The following is a 6,000-nucleotide window of genomic DNA, read 5'->3' as shown; positions in this document are numbered from 1 at the left end:
ACAGTGATGCTGGCATTCCAGCACTTTCCAGTCCATGGCAGTCTTGAGAATTGGTGGTTACTTGGTTGTTCTTTCACATCCTAACCAATTTCCACTCATCTGACGGTGACAGTTCATTCCATAGTGGTGACACATATGAATAACTTGTACCTATGTACAGTTGTTTGAACTGATGATCTTGGAATCTACAGTTGTTTAAAAATGGCTCTAAGAGACCTTCCAAACTTGAAAAATTGTAAATCTAGAGTCTTAGATCTTTAGATCTTCACTAAGTTATTTTTCAAGGAATCGGAAGCTGTGATCTTTTTTTTTTTTGTGGACTGCAACAGGTTACACTCGAGTATAGGTGCTTATGGCATCGACCAAAACAGGGGCTTAGAACACTTTATGCTGGTCTTTCTTTCAATTTATCATTCAGCAGAGAGTTATTGCACGTTATGTAAGAAGTGCTGGTAATGAAGATGAGCAGATGTTCCAAGAACCTATTCAAGTTCTCCTTTTATTCACTGTTTTTTTTCCCTATTCTTTGACTTTGATGGAAGACCAGGCTCTGTTCCAAGTATGTCCATATTTACCAGCTAATTAAGTGGAGAAACGTGACATTCTGAATCACATCTCCATGGTAACAATTTGCGGTGGTAAAAAGTTTAATCATGAACTCAGTCAGCACATGCATGATCACACACACACACACACACACACACTCTTTCACTTGAGCACATGCACATAAACCACTATATCAAGCACAGTCACTGAAAGCTCGCTCCAAAGGTCTCTGTATTTTTATTCCCTAGCTCACGTTGCACCTCACACGTTTACAGAGACATGTGGTATCCATGACAACGTAGATGCTGAGACTAAGATTTGAGGAAAAACTAAAGTCAAGCCCAGTAAAAAAGTTCAATGTGTTAGATATTTGTGAAAGGAAGCAGCCTGAGCTCCTCTCCTTAAAAATTTTTACTTTGTCAGTTGCACTAAAACACTCTAAAATTGTATTGTTTTTCTATACTGTTTGTTTTTGTAAAAAAAAATATTCAGGTATGCTTATACTGCATTCACACTGTGTTTGGGATGCTTACCATGTTGGAAATTGATATTGTTAATCAGATGCTTTCCAGGAGGTATCTCATGGTGTGTGATGGCATCAGCCACACAGGGGTAAATCAGTCCATTTGTTCACTTTATTAGTTTGTTTTGCAGTTTTTTTTTTCATTAATATAATTCATTAATCATTTGGCTAAACCTAACACTGATATTATGAGGCACGCACATAGTAGCATTGTGTGTTTTTTCTAAAATGTTTTGTTATATTAATTATGTTTCTCTTTCTTTGAGTTACATGTGTCCTCTATGCCTTGGCTGCTTGGTCCCTCACATGGTGGATAAAAATCTGACGGTACTTTCTGGAATTCCATCAGTTTGGTCAGGATTCCCTAACACCACATCTCCGACATGTTTTACATATGGCTTCGTAGCTGATTTGTGTTGAGATCTAAATCAAATTAAATCTTTTGATATAATCCCATATTTAAATGGCATAGTGGGTTAACATATCAAACATTTTCTTAAAAAGAATTGCCACTAATTACTGAATGGTCTTTGTTTTATTTGTTATGTAAAATAAAAACAAATTAGTAGAATAAATGTGTTTCCACCTGTTGAACATTAATACCAAAGTGAATGAGAAAGTAACTGTAGGCGCTAGGACCCTGCAAACGCATCTATTTTCTGGTGGGATGAATGTGTATCAACCACGCTCATACCAAGGTGCCTTCAAGTCCTGTAGGAATTTTAATACTTACACTTCTAAAGGTTTCCTGTCAAATATAATTATTTTTAAAATTTTATTTATTTTCGGTTATGATGATTCTTTAATCTGTGCTTTGAGTTTGGAAATGTAAGAACTCGCTTTCTCACAGATACCTCAAACAATAAATGCAATGTGATATATGCATTCGAAGCTTGAATAATCCATCTTTTTTTTATGGCGTATGAAGCAGGGGGTAGTTTTACGGGGTTCATTGAATTAGGGTCCTTTATGGTCCTTATGTAATGCAGTGGATTGAAGAATGCATAGTAATCATGAAACCTGGTTCTATTGTCAGATGACAGCATCTGCTACATTTCCTGATAAAGATGGTGGATTTTATGCAGAAGAGCTTCAAACATCAAGGGACAACAGAAAAGCTGAGGAACAGCAGAACTGGTAGATTAAAGAAAAAAAAACAACAACAACCAAACATATGTTTCAAAAGCTTTTCTGTTCACATTATGAGCAGCAAATTGGCTTCCTATTACGGTGTCTCACACAAGTGGAACAATCTGGAGAAGCTTGTAAAATTAGATATGCTAATCCCTTTTAATCAATTGAAATCCCATGTGGGGCACTGAGCAGTGTGAACGCATGTGTTTTCTTTAAACGTCCCTTATGTTGATGTGTTCTTTTGATTTTGCTTTTTATGTTTTTGCTTTCATTGATTGATTTGCATTGTTATCATGGCATTCCTTTAAAGGTGGGCGTGGTCTTGGTGGCCTCTCTTGTTTAATTAAAGGTCACATGACCCCCAAAAACATGTTTTATGATTCACTAATCAAACATCTGCAGGCTCTGTAGCCTGTGTTTCTGTAAAGTAGGTTGATATTTATTTGCAGCAAGTTCAGCTTCACTTGTATTGACAGCACACTGGGATGTTTTACAAATATTAAACCTCCGCAGGTGTTTTTTTAATGCAGTAAAGTTAAAACTTTTAACATGGAAGTCTTTGGGAATTTACTTGCTTTTGGATTCATTTTCAAATGGAATTAAAGAAGCTGCAGTTTTTTCCATTTACAAGCCCCCAAAACCTGGAATAAATACAAGTCAAGTGGTTTTATTGTCATTCCAACCATGTGCAGTGGTACAGTACACAGTGAAACGAGACAGCGTTCCTCCAAGACCATTGTGCTACATATGACATATAAGACACAATCAACGCAGAACTACATAAAGTGCAATGTACAATTACACTACAGTACAATAGAAATGTGCAAAAGACGGAGTATTGTGCAAAAAGTCACTTGGTGTATGAAGGTGTGTGTGTGTGTGTGTGTGTGTGTGTGTGTGTGTGTGTGTGTGTGTGTGAGAGAGAGAGATTCTGCACATAAGTGCTTGGTAGTGACATGTATGAAGGTATGCGTGTGTGTGTGTGTGAAGGCACTGAATGTACGGTAAATGGACTGGTTTTTATGTAGTGCTTTTCTACTTTTATTGGAGCGCTCTTTGCCTTGTTCACCTATTTACACCCATTCATACAAGCATTTTTTGTACACTTTAAGTATCTTTTTATATCAGCATTATCAAAGTGGACTTTCATAGCACAGTTCCAGAATTATTTGCCTAATATTTATTGTGTATTTATGTCTTTAAATTGGCATAAATGGCATTCCATATAATGAAACCAATATGTTGTATTTTTATTATTGAGTGCGCTACCAATAACGTGCTTGTTATATAGAACATATCACATAATAATATCAACACAAAAACTTATTGATATTTAGTCACAGTATGGGCACATCGATGCACGTCTTAGCCAAAAAGATGAAAAATCCGAGGTCACAGAGAGTCCCTGAAAGCAGCTCGATCGTCTATTCTCCACCCTAAAGGAAGCCGTGCGACATCCATCAGACTCGCAGGACTCTCAGAGGTACTCTCGAGCTGTCCCCAGCCTGTAGCTCCAACAAACAGCCCGCTGGGACATCACGCTGCGCTCCGGGCAGGCTGCTGATCTCTGCCCGGATTTACCCCTCGAACAGGACTGTGGGAGCGATGCGACGTCTCGGAGGAGGAGGAGGAGACGAACTGGCCAGGCAGAAGCAGACACCTGAGAGGAGGATCTGAGTTTGTTTCTGTAACGTCAAAGAAAGGTGAGTGGCAAAAAGAAAAGAGCGGAATGTTTCCTGCGGGCTCGGCTGGTGCCTGGCGCAGACGCGTGTTTGCTTGTTGGTGTTCGGTGCGTGTTACTTGTCGTGTCCAGCATCGGTAGCAGGCAGGCGGTATGAGTCATAGCCCCGGCGCAGGGCTGCTGGAGGATCTGCTGAGGAGCAAAGTGTCTGCAGCCTCCAGACCAACAGTCTGTTATCAGCCCGCTGCACCTCTACGCCATTTACGCAAACGACTCTCGTGCATTTTCCTCTTTGGAGTCCGCGTGCACTGTAATCGTAGTTGGAGTCTGCGTGGGTGTTCACGCACGTGCAAATAAGTGACGTGATAGCTGCTTCACCTGACAGGCAGGTGTGTGAGAGTGAAATTCAGAAATGCTGCGTTAAACCTCAGGTTTGAAGCTGTGCTTCCGGTAAATGCGAACGATAAAGCGATGTCTTGCACAACGGTGCGGCTCCAACTTTACAGCAACAGTTTGCTTTGAACCTTTTCATGTGTGGGGTTTGTTTTCTTTTTCCCACAAAGCAGTGGCCTGCTGAAGCCACCAGAAAGCGAACCACAGTTTGGTGTAGCCTGCATAGAAGACTCTGTTTCCGAAAGTTTATTTTAATGAATTATTCTTGGCTCTGTATGATGTCACTTTTGGCTGTAAGCACAGAAACCTCACCCACCTGCTGTTCAAACCTTCTGTTTGCCAGGGGCACTCAGTCAGAGGTAAGGGTGGCCTTAAATTAATATGAGCTAAAATCAGAAAGTATAAGATAACCTGGCATTATTTACCTGTTAGAATCAACATGGAACAGCCATTATTAACTGGAAGGTTATGTGTTTGCATCTCCTCTGTCTCCCTGAAATATTATTTAGAAATGTGTTTCTTTAAATCTAATTGTACCCTTGTAGCTGAAGAACAACAGTCTCAGCAGGAATCGGTATCAGAAATTTTTATGGGAATTATATCAGCGTGTGATCGACTGGCGACCTCAACTAAAGTGTACTCCTACCTTTGGCCTGCTGCACTGTAATCATGCATGTAGTAAGAAAGTGCCTCAAAGGGATCAAGAGTAGCAAGGTGATGTATAAGTACCAGTCCATTTACCTTTTATCTTCTGTGTAAAATTTCTCTTTTTCCATAATGGAATTTAAACATAAAGGTTAGCCTTTTATTATTAAATCCTAACAGGTAAGCTAACTAAGATTGAGATCTCTTTTTCAAGAGAGGACTGCATACAAACATACACATGCAACATTCAAAAACTGACACAAAGAGCTGCACAGTTAAGGGACAAATGCATTATACACACAAATGAAGACCAACTCGTACAAGAACAGTTGCAGATAGACAAACGTAAAACCCTACAGAGAATGCAGCTTAATAGTTCTTTGGAGCTTGTTCCATTTATAGGCAGCAATGAATCTGAATCCAGTTTTCCCAAGCTCAGTGTGAACACGAGCTACAGATGATGTTTAAATGTCCTGAAACCTGACATTGTAGGTACTTTATTTAAATTCAGTCAAGGAGTTGAGGTAATAATAATAATAATAATAATGGATTGGATTTATATAGCGCTTTTCAAGGCACCCAAAGCGCTTTACAATTCAATTATTCATTCACTCTCACATTCACGCACTGGTGGAGGCAGCTACAGTTGTAGCCACAGCTGCCCTGGGGCAGACTGACAGAAGCGAGGCTGCCATATCGCGCCATCGGCCCCTCTGGTAAGCAGACAAGCACCCTCTCTTCAGTTTGCTAGGGAGCATCATCCCACTTCTTCATAAAAGATACAATGGTGAGTATGAAAAGAACCACCTGTGATGAATTGCAATGCATTGTGAAACAGACTCGAGGTTTCAATGTCGATATGGAAGCATGCATAGAAACAATATCATCATAATCAAGCGCAGACAAACTGCGTTAAACGTCCCGGTGAGGTAATTAATATTCAGTTTTACTATAATTTAGAAGCCACTTTCAGTGGGTACTCTATTCACAAGGGGTCCCCACAGTGGGTGGCTCTGCATTTTTGATTATGCAGACTTTTATACCCTCCGCCTTCCTGATGCAACCCCAAAAGATTCAT

The 6,000-nt window shown here is 39.9% G+C and overlaps 1 protein-coding gene across 1 annotated transcript in view; it reads left to right on the top strand.

Moving 5' to 3' along the window:
- The first annotated feature begins 3,735 nt into the window (after positions 1-3,735).
- rab27b (RAB27B, member RAS oncogene family) overlaps positions 3,736-6,000 on the top strand; it is a 74,521-nt gene continuing 72,256 nt past the window's right edge. Inside the window, exon 1 of the mRNA XM_085357960.1 lies at positions 3,736-3,906. The gene's annotated coding sequence lies outside the window, so the exon portion shown is untranslated. The remainder of the gene's footprint in view (positions 3,907-6,000) is intronic.

This window comes from Diplotaxodon limnothrissa, linkage group LG7, assembly GCF_057381915.1.
Source record: "Diplotaxodon limnothrissa isolate DT_005_m linkage group LG7, D_limnothrissa_male_GT1.1, whole genome shotgun sequence".
In the NCBI taxonomy this organism is placed as follows: Eukaryota; Metazoa; Chordata; class Actinopteri; order Cichliformes; family Cichlidae; genus Diplotaxodon; species Diplotaxodon limnothrissa.
The sequence above is the reverse complement of the archived record's forward strand: the minus strand, read 5'-3'. Positions and strand labels throughout refer to the sequence as shown.